Source organism: Geotrypetes seraphini, chromosome 6, assembly GCF_902459505.1.
Source record: "Geotrypetes seraphini chromosome 6, aGeoSer1.1, whole genome shotgun sequence".
Taxonomy (NCBI): Eukaryota; Metazoa; Chordata; class Amphibia; order Gymnophiona; family Dermophiidae; genus Geotrypetes; species Geotrypetes seraphini.
This window is the reverse complement of record NC_047089.1, coordinates 214040233-214058814: the sequence shown is the minus strand read 5'-3', so window position 1 is coordinate 214058814 and position 18582 is coordinate 214040233.

Here is an 18582-nt window from a genome sequence, read left to right as displayed (position 1 = left end):
TATGATGTGCTCAGACCCATAACCATGATGCCACTAGATAGGCAAGGGTTACCACAGGGTCATCATAGCCATATCAATCTCCCAGAACCACCACCCCAATGTCACATTATGACAATTCATTAAGGACTCCTTTTACTAGCATTTTTAGCGTGTGCTACATTGCCGCGTGCGCTAAACCCGAGCTACGCGCCAAAAACTAACGCCAGCTCAATGGAGGCCAAAAAGTACTTAGCTCGCTAATGTGACTGGCGCTTCCAGTGCTACCACTGCGGGCATGTTGAATGCCGCCAACAATGGATGAGGATGTGGAGTTTGTCCCAAAGGTAATAGCCAAATGTGTGATAAATGTTGAAATGATGACATATTTGACGTGATAATACAGTCTGATTATAACTATTGATTGTAGATTTAAAAAATAGTGGTTTTAATGTGTTTGTTGTTTCTTTCTTTGTTGTAGAGGACATCCCCTCCAGATGAAGCTACCTTTAATTAAAACTCGAGTTGGGGGGAGTCTTTTAAGAGTGTGTACAATGCATGATGTGGGGAGTTAAAGCTCTGGTGACAAGGCAAACCACGGCAGCGGTAGAACTGCCAGTCACAATAGTGAGATAAGTACTTTTGGTCAAATTATAAAGATTAGAATTTAATGCATTGTCATAATGTGACATTGGGGTGGTGGTTCTGGGTCATTGATGTGACTGTGATGGTCCTGTGGTAACCCTTGCCTATCCAGTGGCATCACAATTATGAGTCTGAGCACATCATATAAGTAATGCAACTGTTTTTAAGCACTGTGAAGTTGGAATTGTGTTGTTGGTTTATTTTTTTTTTTGGGGGGGGGGGATATCATAATGAATATGCATGAGAGAGATTTGCATGCCTGTCATCTCCATTATTTAGAAATCTCTCTAACGCATTAGGGATATCCTGAAAACCTGACTGGCCAGTGGACCCATTTGAGTACTTCTGCTGTAGCATAAAGTGGTGGCATTTAAAGCATCTCTGAAGTTAAAACGGTATGCAGATCTCAGGAATACATAAACATGGAATTAAACCAATTTCTATAACATTTCTTAAAGAGCAAATTCGACCATCTGACTCCTTTGCTTTTCTCTCTCCATTGGCTCCCGGTTTATTTTAGAATTCAGTTTAAGTGTTTATGTATTGTTTTTAAGATTTTACAAGGTATCTTTGCTGCTCTTGTTCCTCTGCTATGGAATGTTTATAGATTTTCATGTGCGAGAGGCTTCATCGATTTAAACTTTTTCTTCCTTCTAGGAAAGGAATTCAACGAGTTAAGAATTTTAGCAGCTCTCTGGCGTTTAAATTTCCCCAACCATGGAATGAACGTGCCCTAATTTTGAAGTGTCCCGGTTCCTTCCAACTCTTCTGTAAACTTCTAAAAACATTTTTATTCGCTAAACATTTTGAAAACTAACTCTTGTATTTCAGTTTACTTTGGTTTTTTTTTTTTATTTATTGTTAACCGCGTCGAGCTTCCTTTGGCTGAAGACCCGGTATATAAGGTTAAGTTTTAGTTTTAGTTTAGAATGCAATCGTTCCCTAAGGTTCTATAGGGGGAGGAAAAAAGGAGACGGGATAGGGGATTTCTGGGCCACAAGGAGAGGGGACAGGGAATTTATGGAACTCAAGAATTCTAAAACCTTATGAAGGCAATTTAAAAGGCAAATTTATGTTACAATAGGCAATTTTATAACAGAATCCAATCACCTATTAAAGCCTCTTTAATAAAGGCAACACTCGTAGGTGTCATATATCCTAAAACCAGCCCCAGTAGCTCATAAAAAAGTATCCCTGCATTCATACCTGCTCTGAAGAAGGTGTACATGTATGTGTATGTTCAGCTGTAAATGTTGTATTTGCAGATAAAAGGCCTTTTAAAAAAAAATCCCCCTGCACAGAAGTACACACTTTTATATTACATGGCTGCATATGGTTCAGGCATGTAATTCTGGTGGAGCGTTTGTGGGGGTTATAATTTAAGCATATGTACATACTTAACATTCATACATTTACACCTATTCCCAGCAGATGAAGACCTGAATGGTCCATCCACTCTGCCCGTTAGTTATTCTCATTTAAAATACATGATTAAATTAACTTGTCTCTTCTTTGATATTTCTGGGCCATTTCTGGTATTGTCTTAGGTTCCAACTGCTGAAGTTACCATCTAAGCTCACTCCAGCCTATCCAATTATCCCATTGTTTGCAGGATATCTACTGTAAAGTCGGGCCAGTAACATCTTCATGTTCCAAGTTAGTAGAGTTCCCATTTGATGCCTTCCCCAGCCCATCCTACACCGAATTACCATATATGGGACCCAAACCGTACAAGTCTGTCCAGTACTGGCTTTAGTTCTTTATACTATATGTTTTCTAATAAGAGATCCTCTTTGTTTATCCCATGCTTTTTGCATTCCATCACCATTTTTCTCTCTACCACCTCCCTTGAGAGGGCATTCCAGGCATCTACCACCCTCTCTGTGAAAAAGAACTTCCTAAGACTACTCCTAAGTCTTCCTCCCTGCAACCTCAAGTTATGTCCTCTAGTTTTACCATTTTCCCTTCTCTGAATTGGTTCTCTATTAGTACCTTTCAAGTATTTAAATGTCTGTATCATATCTCCCCTGTTCCTCCTCTCCCGTAGAGTGTACTTCTTTCGGTTCAAACCCCTTTCCATTTTTGTCGCCTTCCTCTGGACCACTTGAAGCCTTTTTATATCCGTCGCCAGATACGGCCTCCAAAACTGAACACAATATTCCAAATGCAGCCTCACCAATGACCTTCCGGCACTGTGCAGCTCAGACTTGTAGAGAGCCGAATCAGGGTGGGGAAGCAGGAAGCCCATTCTACAACTGAAGCCAGGTGAGGGTAAATAGATTGGATAAAGCTTGCCGGGTGGGGGGTACATGAGAGAGAGCAAGTAGACTACAGAGACTGGCTGGGAGGGGACAACACACTTTTTTTTAAAAAAATGTATTTATTAATTTCAAAATTTAACACAAGAATTATTTTGTTACAGAAAGTCAGAGAAATATCTAAAATAATTTTTTTTTTTCATTTGTTACACAACATAAATTCAGTAATTTTTAATGTCAGAAAAAAAAGATCTAAAAAATAGTTACAATATTGTGCATAATCGTCCTTTCATAAACCACAATAAGCTCTTTTGGGAGAACAAGATGTGAAGAGATAAGGAGTTCTCAACCAATGTAATTAATTAAAAGAAAAGGCTTAACATGATTCAACCCAGTCTAATAAATTCACAGCCATCACATTAGGTAAACTTTTTGGTGTCCAGAAAACTGCGAAGCTGCTCCAGCATAAAGTAAACATATTTTGTGCCAGCATATCGGACCAAACACTTACAGGGATGACTTAATAAGAAAGTGGCTCCCATTTTTATTGTTTCCTCTCTCATATTTAAAAATAATTTCCTACGTTCCTGAGTAGATTTTGTAACATCAGGAAAAATCCAAATTTTTTCTCTCAAAAACAAACTTTCGGAAAAATGAAAAAAAGTTTTCATAATCTTATTTAAGTCTTATTCAAAAACCAATGAAGCTAAAAGAGTGCCACGATATTGAATCTCTTCTTGAGAAGTTTCTAAAATCCCGGTAATATCTTTTAAGTCCAGTTCCTGAGGTTTGTCTAATTGCTTATCATTGGTGTTTTCTAGTCTTCTAGGAAGATAATAAATCTTATTTATTGGTGGTATCAGCTCCAGAGGAATTTTAAGGTTTTCCATAAAGTATCTTTTAAAAACTTCAATAGGTGTAGACAAAGCAAGTTTAGGAAAATTTAGTATCCACAAGTTCAATCTTCTATTGAAGTTTTCCAATTGCTCTATTTTGTTCTGCATAGCAAGTCTTTCTTTAACCATATTAGCTGAAAGAGCTTGTAATGAAGATATTTCTTTATTAACTTGATCAAATTTCGTCATTGTTTCTAATTGATTATTTTGTACTAAATTAGACAAATCAAGTTTACTCACAACTTTAGAAGTATCATCAGCGGATTTTGACTGCAGTTTCAAGCCTCTGAAGCACCTTCCATATATTATTTAAAGTCACTCCTGAGGAGTCGGTTCCCTCCGCTCCTAAGTATGATGTTGACTCGGCGTCCTGGACTGCGTGGTCACCCCCTCCGCGTGATAATGTCAAGCTACTCAAGGTCTCGGCTATCGCGTGTTCCTCACAGTCCTGCACCAGATTCGGTGGTAGCCTGGCTGCTGGAGGGGGGGGACAGTGATGTCTCGAATCCCAAGGTTCCGGCGTCTCCTTACATCGGTGCTACAGCAGGTATACTTCCCCTTCCGGGAATGACCGGTGAGCTTGTGAGAAGCTAATCCATCTGCAATTGCCCAGGCTTGGAGGGGTCTGCCTGAAGAATGCCCTTGTATTTGCTATGGGGCATACCGGTAAGTCCGATTTAGAAAAATACAGTGGAAATGCAAGGAAGGACGGAGCTCCGGCTCTCACAGCGTCATGCCGCCGCCATCTTGATCTCCGATTTCTGCCAAACACGCTTATATTTTGTCATTATTTGACAAAGCATATTGCAAAATACAACAATGCGTGTTATGGCCCTCCGAATGTTACAAAATATAAAATGTGTCCCCTGATAGAAAAAGATTGGACAAGCCTGATTTATTAAGTTAAAGCTCAATGTCCATTATTCATATTTAATATTTGTATTTGGCCGAATAATATTTTTTTCATTATTCAATTTGGCCGAATAGTAAAATATGCTATACGGTACAAGTTTCAAGTTTATTAGGATTTTATATACCGCCTATCAAGGTTATCTAAGCGGTTTTACAATCAGGTACTCAAGCATTTTCCCTCTCTGTCCCGTTGGGCTCACAATTTATCTAACGTAACTGGGGCTATGGAGGATTAAGTGACTTGCCCAGGGTCACAAGGAGCAGCGTGGGATTTGAACCCACAACCCCAGGGTGCGGAGGCTGTAGCTTCAACCACCGCGCCACACACAATACATCAAGGAGCGCTAAACCACGTTAGTACATGCCAGTGATCAGCACCGAACCAAAAACCCACCATACTTCAATGACGCACAAACCTACAAAGCTATTTTACCTTCTGTTAGGCTATGTCGATACGGAAAATGATGTAATTTAAACCACCATAGGCTACACGTCTTTTCGGAAAATGCTGCAATTTTAAAACACCCTATGTCCACTAAGTCTATATTTACAAATCTGTATGTTAAGACTATACTATACTAAGCTGACATTTATACCTCTATGTACACCAAGTTTGTTTTTCCCACCAAAGGTTGTCCTGCTTATACTACGAATGTACTCTTGTAACCCGTTCTGGGCTCCTTTGGGAGGACGGGCTAAATAAATAAATGAATAAATAAATAAAAATAAAATAAATAGTGCCCGCTAAATCAGTTAGTGTCCCTTGATGAATTCCCCTCTAAGTGTGCATGACTTTGATAGTGTGTTTACTGACACATAGGCTAGATTCACTTACCTCCTTTGTGTGCCCGATCTGTGCAGGCCCGACCAATCCACAAAACAAAAAAATTCAAATGAGGGCGATCGGAGAAACACCCCCTCCAACCGCATGAATATGAGGTAGGCGGAGGGTAGCGAAGATTCATTAAACATGCATGTGCCCATCGCTGGTAATAGTGATGGGCACATGCGCAGAATAAATGGGGGGGGGGGGGAACCCAACAACAAATCGACCTGCTGAAATTAGCAACCCTCCACCCAACACACCCCTGGCAGCAGGAAAGATGCCCAAGTTTCAAGTTTAAGTTTATTAGGTGTTTTATATACCGTCTATCAAGGTTTATCTAAGCGGTTTTACAATCAGGTACTCAAGCATTTTCCCTATTTGTCCCAGTGGGCTCACAATCTATCTAATATACCTGGGCTATGGAGGACTGAGTGACTTACACAGGGTGTCCACTTTCTCCTGCTGCTAAGCAACATGCCTCCCCCCCCCCCCCCCCCCCACAATATCCCCTTGGCAGTGGAAGAGAGGCCCACTCTCTCCCACCGCAAAGCAACACCCCCCTCCCCCGGGGCAGCGGGAGAGATGCCCACTCTCTCTCCCAATGCCAAGCAACACCCCCCCAACACCCCCTCGATAGCGGGAGAGATGCCCACTCTCTCTTGCTGCCAAGCAACACACCCGCAACACTCATCGGCTGCGGGAGAGATGCCCATTGTCTCCTGCCACCACACAACCCCCTCCATGCCTCCAATGACCCCCCCCCCCCCACCCTCTAACCTTACTTAGATGGCTGGCTGGAGGAATGCCTCCTCCTTCTAGCCAAAACTGGTATGTCCAAAAGCCAATGCTGCTGAATAACTGAGCGCGTGGAGCATGAGTCATGTGGCATAAGGGGGACTTTTCCTTGATAAAGCCCATTCAGGGCGAAACATAGTTTCTATGTCGGAGTGCTGTCCCCACCCGCGTAGATTGAGATGAATATAACTACTTATATTTATATGAAAAAATAAAAAATTTCTATCATTATCCTCTGTGGGTCGTTAGTCTGTATGAATGGAAGATTGTTTCATGCAGTGGACATCACCGAGGTTTGAAAAAGATTGTAGTTGAAAAATCAAAGTTGAAATAATGAAGATGTATCCATAAGCCTATACAGAATAGAATCCTCCTTCTAGCCAGCAGGCCTGCCTCTTCAAAATGGCAGCCATTCCCCTCCCTGGTGTATCCTGGGATGCACCAGGGAGGGGGCCTGAGGCTCTGATTAGCCTAGGTTGTTTAAGGCCCTTCCTATGGGTTGGGCCTTAGACATTCAAGCCAATCAGAGCCTTAGGATCTTTTCCAGTACATCCGGGGAGGGACCTAAGGCTCTGAATGGCCCAGTTTTTTAAGGCCCTATATATTAGTGGGGCCTTATGTGTCTGGGCCAATCAGAGCCTTAGGCCCCTCCCCATATGTACCAGGGAGGGGCTTGAGGCTCTGATTGGCCCAGGTTATTTTAAGCCTTAAACAACCTGGCCAATCAGAGCCTCAGGCTCCTTGCTGGTGCATCCCAGGATGCATCGGGTAAGGGAAGGCCCACCATTTTGAAGAGGCATGCCTGCTGGCAAGAAAGAGTAGGCATCCAGCCAGCCATCTAAGTGAGGTAAAAGGAAGAGGGAAGGGATCATCGGAGGCACAGAGGGGGGGGGTTGCATGGCAGCAGGAGAGAGTGGTCATCTCTCCCATTGCCCGGGCTGAAGGGGCATTGCTTGGCTACGGGAGGGGAGATGCAACATCGGCTAACAAGCGCACATAAGATATGTCTTTTCTCCCAAAAAAGCTACTATCATTCATAAGACACGGCTATAATACATACACGCGTTCATGAAGCGTGCTTTTACCACTCCCCCTAAACCCCCTCCCCCCCAAAATAACCTATAATTTATGTGAATCATGTAATTTCTAATTTGTTTCATTAACCACAGTCAAAACACAAGCCTAGAGATGAACTTTCCACAGTGCTTGCACTGTATCGGCACCCCCCAAACCAGTCACTGATATTTTTGTCACCAAAATCTGATGCCGCATTTGGAGAATGATTCGGAGATGTTTAAGAATCCACTTGAGTACTCTTTTCAATATTTAAGAGCCCATTTGCATGGCAGTGTTGGAGACTGCTAGACTTGGTAGATAAGGACAGGTTGTTCACCTTCTCCAAGGTAGGGAGAACAAAAGGGCACTCTCTAAAGTTGAAAGGGGATAGATTCTGTACAAACGTAAGGAAGTTCTTCTTCACCCAGAGAGTGGTAGAAAACTGGAATGGTCTTCCGGAGTCTGTCATAGGGGAAAACACCCTCCAGGGATTCAAGATAAAGTTGGACAAGTTCCTGCTGAACCAGAATGTACTCAGGTAGGGCTAGTCTCAGTTAGGGCACTGGTCTTTGACCAGAGGGCCGCCGCATGAGCAGACTGCTGGGCATGATGGACCACGGGTCTGACCCAGCAGCGGCAATTCTTATGTTCTTATGATAGTCCACTGCTAAAATTCATGCAAGTTAAACTAACAGGAACCAGTTTAACGACCGTGTTATTCAATCGCTTTCCCCTAAGGCCAGAAGTCTGGTCTTAAACTTGTTCTAGACGATGATACCGCATGTCCTCGGATGCTTCCCCAAGATGTTTGGTATGGTGTCTGACTGAGTGTGGATGGTTGGTATGGCTGTGGTGAGTGTGTTGTTTGCAAGCTGAGGCAGGTGGGGGTGGATTCTGGGGGAGGTTGGGGATGTTTATGTTCGATGCTTGCTGAGTGGCATAAGAACACAGCTTGCTCAGCAGTTCTTTTGGTCTGTTTGGGTTTTCTTTGGGGGATGAGGGGGGTTGGGGGGGGATGAGATTCCAGTGTGGGTGTGGTGTTTGCAATCGGGAGTGGGTAGAGTTGGGGATGGGGGATTATTTCTAAAGCTTGTCTTGTACTTTTGGTTTTCTCGACTTTGTTCTGTTTTGTGTATTTGCTGATTGTACAACAATAAAACATGATTTACGTAAAAGGCAACCTTAAGTTTTAAGAATCTGGCCATAAATTCCTACTTCCGCCCCTCCATCTGAGAAGATGAAGGTTGGTGACACCCTTACTCATTTTCTCCTTTTTTTCACACCAGAAATACAAATTTGAGGACTTGTTCCAGACAAAGATGTCCTTGTTTGGAATTCTGTGTTTTGGACTGTACCGACTGATAGACGAACCCAACCCCCATGAAGAGAGGGAAGTATAGTTTAATTTTCACAGAAAAATTGTAGTTCTGATAGTAGTTGATAAATAAATTGAATGTAGTGCACTGAATGAGAAAACTGAGTAATTTTGGCTCTGAAACTTTTGCCATACACCACAGAGCCTGTTACAGCATTTAAGGACAGGTCCTATGCCCATACATACATTATGTGTTTTAAACTGCTCCGTATTTTTTCTTTTAAAAATAATTTTTTGTTTGCAGTGTGAATCTTTTTCCATGTGGTTCAACACAATTTCAGCAATACAACATTGGTTTAGTGCCTGGCAGAAGAGTATCTATATTGTAATCATACAGTAGTAGGATGACTGCCAAACTAAGTACATTGCCTCAGCTTTCTTTCTCAGTTACTCAGTGGAGATGATGCGGTATACAAACCTAAGGATTAGATTAGATTAGATTACTTCACAGTGCAAATTTCAAATCATTCTGAGTAGTGGCAGGCAGCCAATATTTTTATTTTGGTTTGGCTTCCAGCATTGTTCTTCAAAATGTTGGGCCTTCCCCTTCCTAGTGCACTGGGAAGGACCTAAGACACTGATTGGCCCAGGCACCTTGGGCTTCTCCTGTGTGAAGGGCTTTAGGCACCTGAGCCAATCAGAGTCTTAGGCCCCTCCCAATGTATGCCAGGATGCACCAGGAAAGGGGCCTAAGGCTCTGATTGGGAGGGGCCTTAGGTGCTTGGGCCAATCAGGTCCCTCCTAGTTCATCCCACAGTGCACTGGGAAGGGGAAGGCCTGCCATTTTGAAGAGGTGGGCCTGCCGGCAGGAGGGAGTAAGTATCCCTCCTGCCAATTTCCCATCCAAATGTACAAGAGGGTTGTATGGGGTGTGTGTGGGGATGTTGGGTATGTGTGGGGTTTCAGGCTTGGTGGGAGGGGGCTCTCTTTGGAGGGGTGCTGGGGAGGATCAGCGGGTGGGTGGAAAGGAAGGAGGATGCGAGGAATCGGGGCTCTACCTGCTCATTCTGCTAATTGCTGCAGAAGTCACAGTTTCAGGGAGTCCTGCCAGCTCAGCTGATCAGGGATTCCCCTGCCACGATCAGCTGATGGCAAGCTGTAGACTATTTTGGGGATGCCCCAGCAAAGATAGGCACTGGAGATGTAGGCCAGAGTTTTCCAGGCCTGCATTTCCGGCACCTATCTTTACATGAATCGCACCTACTTATGAGCTTGGTCACCTAATGCCATGCCTACTTTGGCGTTCAACAGCCTAAAGCACCTACATAGACACGATTATGCCACCTTTTATTTAGGCACCAGTAGGCACTTCAGTCTTGTTGTTTTTTTTCTGTTTCTAATAGCTTTCTTCAGACGCTGGTTGGTATAATTTCCTTGTAAGGGCCCAAGTGCAAATCACGTGCTAATCAATGCGCTCCATAGTATACCATTTTAAGCTGCAGTAAGCATGTGTTAGTGCTTACTGCAGCTTGGTAAAAGGGCCCCCTCACAGGTTCTTTCTAAATTTAATATGCCTATGACGTCTGCCTTCCAGTGTCAGATCAGCTTTCTTCATGTTTTTTTCCCCCAAGTTCTGAGATAACCATGCAATTCTTTCTCCATTTTTCCTTAGATATGTGATCGTCCGCCCCCCCAGTGATTTTAAGGTACTACCCACGGACCAAATGTTCTGTGCCATCCCATTCAATGATAACTACTTTGCAGAAAGCAGACATGGATCTAAGTCATTACTTGAAGACACCCTGGGGGCCGAGCATGTGGCAGTCTTACTTTCAGAATCAAAACTAGAACTGGAGCCAGAACTGAAGCCAGATCCAGAATTAGAACTACATTTGGAACTGGAGCCAGAACCGAAGCCAGATTCAGAATTAGAACTACATCTGGAACTGGAACAAGAATCAGATCTAGAACTTTTGGAAAGCCATGACTAAGTTACCAGGAAAACTTTGAAGGAAAACAGTATAGTCGACAGTAATGTCTGCAAAAGATTCTCTCCTGAAAAATAAAGGACATGGTTTTGAGTAAGTTACAGCTGTATTTTATGGTGGGTCATAACTGTCTTCAGCTCTCATAGTGAGGCAGACTCCTCTTTGAATTAAAATGAAAATGGCAATCTCATGTTATCAGTATGCTTGAACAGAACCAAATTAAACTTTTTTATAGTTTCTTTCCAGCAGTAAATTGGTACCTTAGGCATGCAGATAGCTGGCTACTTGCCCCCCAAAAGTCAGTGCAGCACCACAACTGATGAAGTAAAACAAGTGACTCACGCAGCAGGGAGGATACCTATAGGCTCTTGCCTATGTCTTTTCATTGAATGAGACTTGCTATGTAACAAAGAGTGATCTTTATTGTTTTTTAACAGAACGTAGATGGCTTACTGCCTTTTCCTTAGCTGTTCTTTTCACACAAAATTACAGTATGTTGGAGCCTGTGGATCCCCATCTTATGCCCCCTATGTGTAGACAAATAGAATACATTCATGCCCCCTCATATCTCTCTTCACTTATCTCCCCCTATGCTCCTCCTCGTGATCTACGTTCGTCGAGCAAGCCCCTCTTATCTGTACCCTTCTCTTCCTCTGCCAACTCCAGACTCCGTCCCTTCTTTCTTGTGGCGCTGTATGCCTGGAACAGGCTAAATAAATCAATAGGTCGTGCTCCCTCCCTGGCAGCGTTCAAATCCAAGCTAAAAGCCCATTTTTTTAAAATCTGTTTTCAACTCCTAACTCCTACTCACTGCTGTCAGATACCTAGACCCACTGTATCATTTCTTCTACCATAATCTCCCTAACCCCGAAATGTAAGCTCTTCTGAGCAGGACTGTCTATTGTATGTCAAAATGTACAGCGCTGCATACGCCTTTCAGCGCTTTAGAAATAATAAATAGTAGTAGGTTATACTTCATACTACATTTGATTTATTTAGATCATTTTTGCTGTAGCCCATTCTAGTGCAAAAGGCAAATTTATTTATTCTTCTATACTGTTCTCTCAAGGGAGCTCAGAATGGTTTATATTAATTTATTCAGGTATTCAAGAATTTTTCCCTGTCTGTCCCGGTGGGCTCACAATCTATCTAATGTACCTGGGGCAATGGAGCAGTGTGGATTTGAACCCACAACCTCAAGGTGCTGAGGCTGTAGCTTTAACCAATGCACCAGAAAGCACAGGAGATACTACCTTCACATGACTTGAAAGTAGAAGAAAAACAATAAAGGTGACTGATTGGTGTTCAATCTTGTTTATTGAATTAAAAGACTCAACACGATCGTGTTTTGGCCCTAAGCGGGCCTGCCTCAGGAGTTCAAAAAACAGATTCATAAGATTGCATGAGATTACATATACTGTACATATCCTAACAAAAATATACATATGCACATCCAGATAACTTGAATTAAAACTGAAAAAAGAATGACTACGACAGGAACTCATGGCAGCCATTTTGTATAAGTGATCTGCACGGGGCAGGAGCATAGGAAGATCACTCTTGCCCCGAAAGACCGCCAGGTAAGGTCCGGAGAGGTCCAGGAGGTGGGGGTGATTCCAGTTTTAGAAATAGTGAATAATCGAAATTGCGAGTCCTAGAACCGCGAATCGGGAGGGGCAAGTGTATTTTGAACCCCCTCAACAAATTCCCTGGGCTGAACAGTCCTGTGTTGGAGAATGCTTTTGCAGGGAGCAAAAGCTTTTTGGAGGTGGAAGTGATAGAGGGTGTTTTGAAGTAGGTTGGGTGACTGCTCTGTGCATTGTGTTTTTTTAATTAAATTAATGTTTTGTGTATTGTATTTATATGATTGCATTGTGCCTTGTTCTGGGTGACTTGTTGATAGGTCACATGACACAATGAATAAATAAAGTGGCATAAAAATTAGATGAATTAGTGAATCTCTGGAATTCACTGTTCCGTGCCTTCTAAAGTCTCCCTCTGTCTCTTCCAAGCAGGTTCTGGCTTTGCATATTTTTAACTTACTAATGCTGGCATAGGATCCCATGGTGTCTTACATCCCTGCTAGTGAAACAATCAGGCTTTCCGGTACTGTTTTGGTCATATCTGTCTCTCAACTGAGGGATCGAGTGTACACAGACTGTATGAGAAGGCTACCAGACTGACATACTGTCTATCATTTTCTTTCTTAATTGCTTTTTTCTTTGGCATGAACACTATGAAGCACGTTCACACTGTGTTAAGAGTTGAGAGACCTAGACCCCTTCAGAAAAGCAGTCAGCTCTGTTGCCTCTCCCTCTCTCAGTTTGAGAGCATATTTGGAAATATTCTGTCCAGAAACCACTTCAAGCCTAACACACATACTCCACATACTAGAGATGAATTTGCACTCGACTGGCACATCAATCATAATCAAAGAGTCACCAGCAGTCATGTAACTGCTTTAAAATCTGAACAGTCCTCTGGCACTTAAAGAAAAGAAATTTTATAATTAATCACAGGTAAAACAGGCTGGATCCCATCCAAAATCCCTTGAATGCACAGTACTGCCAAGCATGAATGTTAATTCTCTTTCTAAGTGACCCCCTGAAGGAATTTACGATTAGGTAATTAAAGTGATGAATAAAGAGATACTTAGAAAAAGGAGAAAAAAAAAATCAAACCAAAAGCCTAAATTTTCTCCTGAAAGCAAAACATTCATCATTCCTGCACACATTTCAAATAAAAACATGGTTGGAGTCCCTGGGGGCCTAAAATATTTCTTAAAACAACGTTTGTGTAGCAAAATAAAGCAGTAAAACTGAAAAATATAAACAACTGGGTATGCCAGGGAGAAGGATGCTTGGAAAGGATTGTCAGGTGGTGGTGGTGGTGGGGTGAGCCGAGAGGGGGGGAGGACGAATGGTGGCTTGTATGTCTCCTGTCATATCCAAAAAGCTTCAAACATTCAAGACTTTTAGAATTGACTCCACCCAGAACACATAACATTAGGAAGATAGATTTTCTTTCTCCTTATGATTTAAATATAATTTAAGTTTTCAGGACTGGATGGGGAAGGGAGATAGTTTTGCTTCCCTCCACCTCTATATAGGGTTTTAAGATGTCCGGGAAAACCCTGACATGTCTGGCCTGATTTCCAAAACTCAGCACTTTGGGTTTTGGAGGGCCCTGAGCTTGAGGCATTGCATGAACACATGCTCTGAGGCCCTCCAGATGTGGCCCTGAATTTGAGGAAGAAGAGACAAGGTCTGTGTGGGGCTGGGGTGGAACAGGGCTTGACTGGGGCGGAGCCATGTGTCCTCTTTTAAACAAAGAAATTTGGTAACCCTACTTCTACTACATCCATGTCATGTAATTTTTAAAAAAATTATTATTTTGAGTGAAATGTGAGAGTACACTGATATAAAATGTTTGCCTCCAGAGCATAACACAACACATTTTATAATAGAATAGCAGAAATAGACATAAAGGATAAAAACAACCATTAAAAACACTAAAACTGATCATAACAACCACATATTATCCAAATGTTGAGCATATACGTCAGAGGGAATTGAATCTATTGGAGAGAACATACCACAACAGATGGATAAGAGTCTCTATGGGTCAAAATTCCAGGAACAAATGGACCGAAAACGAGGATAGGCGTCTACCACCAGCCCCCAGGGCAGTCCGAAGAAATTGATGGAGAAATGACGGCTAAGATTAAACGCAACTGCAAGGGAGGCAACGCAGTTATCATGGGCGACTTCAACTATCCGGGGATGGAATGGAACCTAGGCACCTCCAGGTGTGCTAGAGAGACCAAGTTCCTGGAAATTGTAGGTAATTGCTTCCTGGAACAACTTAATACAAGAGGAAATGCAATTCTGGACCTAATTCTAAATGGATTGAGAGGACCGGCACAAGATGTAGAAGTAGAAGGGACGCTGGGAAAAGGCGATCACAATACGATCCGCTTCAACCTGGAAATAGGGGGCGAAACATTGGTCCAAAACGACGGCCATGGCGCTAAACTTCTGAAAAGTGAATTACGAAGGGATGAGACGCATGGTGGGGAAGATTAAAAAGAGGATATACACTGTAAAGACGCTAGAGCAAGCTTGGTCTCTTTTTAAGGATACGGTCACCGAGGTGCACTTTGAAAATTACTTATGGAAAAAATACATGCAAAAACTTAAATCACCTCCTTTTTCTGTGGGTACATTTTCCAAACACAAGTAGTTTTAAATATATTAAACTATGTGCAGTGCAGCAATTGCCAATCTAACCCCGCTCCCTGAAATGCCAATGCTGAAAGTGGGTAAAAGTATACACATAGGAGAGCAATTTTCAAATAGCTCCCTTATATATTTATATATCTGTTGAAAATTGAACTCTGTATAGACATAAGGGAAGAAGCAGGTGAAGTATGTTAAGTAAGAGATGTGTTCTGTATCTAATACTGTATTTGATTTGCATTAGATGCCAGGGCCAGCTCATCCTATGGACCAGGTGAGGCACTGGCTCAGGCACCAAAATCCTAGTTCGATCTACCTTCAAACTCCTAGATGTCAGACTAGGATTTTACATTACATTACATTAGGGATTTCTATTCCGCCTGTGCCTTGCGGTTCTAGGCGGATTACAATAAAGATGATATCTGGGCATTTCCAGTAGAATTACATTACAGGAGAAGAGTAGATTACAAGTAACATTGAAGAGTTACAATACATTCAATATCGCAGCAGATGTAACATAGCCACGGATTACAATAAAGAAGATATCTGGGCATTTCCAGTAGAATTACATTACAGGAGAAGTGTTAATTACAGGTAATAGTGAAGAATTACAGTACATTCAATATCACAGGAGATGTTACATAGCAACTGAGTCAATTTACAACTGGTGGAGAATAAGAATTACAATATGTTCTAGATTACAAAAGATGTTACATGAGCTGAATCAAGTTTCTTCGGATGGAGAGTAGCATCATTTGCCTATAAGTGGAGGTGTATTTATTGTTTTGATGATTGCATGATGTTGGTTAATTAATGTTGATGATATGGACGGTAGGGGTGTTTAGTTTGGGTTGGATAAAGAGATTCTAATTCCCAATGGAATTGGTTGGGAACTCATTAGGTGGCGGTTTAGATTGATGGGAGATATTTTTTGAACAGTAGTGTTTTTATTTCTTTTCGGAATTCTTTTATGTCTGTAATTTCGGTCAGTAATTTTGAGATGTCGGAGTCAATATTAGCTGCCTGTGTTCCTAGTAGGTTGTCATAAAGTTTCTTACGTCGAGTACCATTGAGAGGAGGGTAGGTGAAAATGTTCTGTGTTCTCCTTCTTCTGGATAAGAGATAGTAGTGAAAACGGTTGTTTAGGTAGCTGGGTGCTGCGCCGTGGGTTACTTTGAATAGGAGACAGTAGAGTTTGAATTGTGTTCTTGCTTTTATTGGTAGCCAGTGAGATTCCAGTGAGATTTGGGCACCTTTTATCACCAGTCCTCTGATCCAGTGCCTCACCTAGTCTACTACGGTAGGAGGGGGGAACTTGCAGAGAAACGGACTGGATTACAGGTGTGGAGGGAGAAGATATTAGATTTACACTGGTGCGCCCTCCCTCCACCCTTCACTCCACTGGTGAAGTTGTCTCAGGGTGTCACAATCCCTTGAGCCAAGCCTATGGATTACCATACCTCACACTATCAGGTACTATAGCTTATTTCTGTTCAACTATCTATCATGATAAGTAAAGATTTCAATAAAATTAATAAATTGGAAAAATAATCTCATAAAAAATACTAATAACATATCCTATCACAGAAAGTGCACCCGTGAAAAAACACATGGCCTGTAGCCCATAAGGCTGCAGTCACCTCAGGTGGTACCTCTCCCCTCAGAACAGATCACAAAATCCACTAATTGTGTATTAGTGTTCCAATTAACAGTAGCTGGAAATGGAAAACAACTCCCCTCACAAAAGCTGGAAAGACCAAGGCTTCATTGCAGCATCTAAGAAGAGCATGTTTAGACGTGCCCACCCCTCCCCCCCCCATTGTGCCCATAGTCACTGTAGAACAGGCCATACATTTGACACAGATAATGGATGATGACAGACTGTCTCCACAGACCTGGAGTTGCAGACAAATATATTGTTCTTTGCTGTCACTTGAAAGGTAAAAGTAGAGATCACCAACTAGTCTGATTTGTTAGAAGCAGCAAGCAGCCCTTGCATTAAAGTACGTCATGGATGTGGATGTGGGAGAAGCAGGAACAAAAATGAAAATCAGATTTCAATATTTTGATATTTAAAAAAAAATCCTGACGGGGAAGATGAAAGGGAATCCTCTGTACCCTCCTTCCTTGGAAGAAAGGGGAAATGATAGCATGGTTACCAGAAGCTGAGCTGGAAAAGCTATGTAGCGCCATTGCCTGGAGAAGTATGCACCAGTAGCTCCCCTCACTGGATGCTGATAAAAGCTGCACAGTCGTACAAGCGCACACACACTCATCCTGGAGAGGATCCCTTCAAGCTGAAGTCACAGCTTGATTCCCTGCACCAATTCAACTGTGAATGGAAGGATGTTTAGATGATCAACTGATATCTTTCTTACATACTCATGTAATCTGCTTTCAGCAACTAACTGGAAAGGCAGCTATAAATTGCAAATTAAATAGCAGAGATGCTAAGTTACCCAGTTCCAGGCTGCAGATTTGGGGATAGTCCTAGATTTCTGACCATCCTATATACTTATAACATTAATTTCAATGGGCAGAATCAAACACTACAAATCCCACAATGCTTTGGGATGTAAGTTCAAACCCAGGACTGGTAAAAAGTCAGCATAGGCATTTCAGGGAGCAGGGTTAGATTGGCATCTATGAAACAGAGTGAGCTTAAAAGTCCACGTCCAGGATGGCAACCTAAGCCAGACCTGATTGTGCCCGGTTGCATACAAAGAAATGTAGTTCCTGATATTCTTAGAGAATTTAACAGAGAAAGTAGAACTACATCTCCCTGCATGCAGTGGGACACAACCAGGTCTAACTGAGTATACTGTTTCTGGACATGGTCACCCTATTCTAAAGTGCTGAAATATAATACTGTATAAAGCATATGCTCAAAAGCAGAGGCAATGTGACAGCTACAGATGCATTAAAAGCCTTTACATCCCCCCTCCTACCCCATTTTACTTCTTGTTGTGATTGCCCTTTATGCAACACATATCTGGAGCTCCAGTAACTATAAAATGTTTGCAGGTGCTAATAACTTTTATTGCAATGAATCACAAACTGTGTGCAGTGGCGAGATTCCGGGTGTGCCGTCAGGGATTGAAGGACACATGACATATACCGAGTGTCACTTCTGGCGTTGGTGCTTCTCCTCCTCGCTGTCCCCACATGAAACTTATCTTGTTTTCCATGAGCTGGGGCCGAGTCTGGAGGGTCTCTGAGCATGCACAGACGTCAATGTGATGATTCATGGTACCATGTCCATACTCAGTCAAATTCCGACAGTGAATTTCTACAGGTTTCACTCCCTCTGCCCAAAGAAAACACACTAATGCACGTTGTTTTTCGATGGTGCAATTTTGCAATGGAGCATCCATGTTTCTGACCTCGTGGCTGCCACATGACTAAAGGCTGATTGCTGCCCTGTGCGTGGACAAACTATCCAACAGGCAATGTACAAGTACATATGTTGCATTTTGCTAGCTCTGTTCCGGTTATTGCGTAATTTAACAATTGCCTTTAATTTTTGATTCACTCTCGTAAAATCAATTTCAGAATTAGAGTTAATGGTGTCATTAATGAGGTTTAACAAGTTCATAATGACACCATTTCAAATACAGTTGGCATCGCTATATGTTCTCCTGATTACCAGGATAAACCGTGAGCAAATATTGATGGTA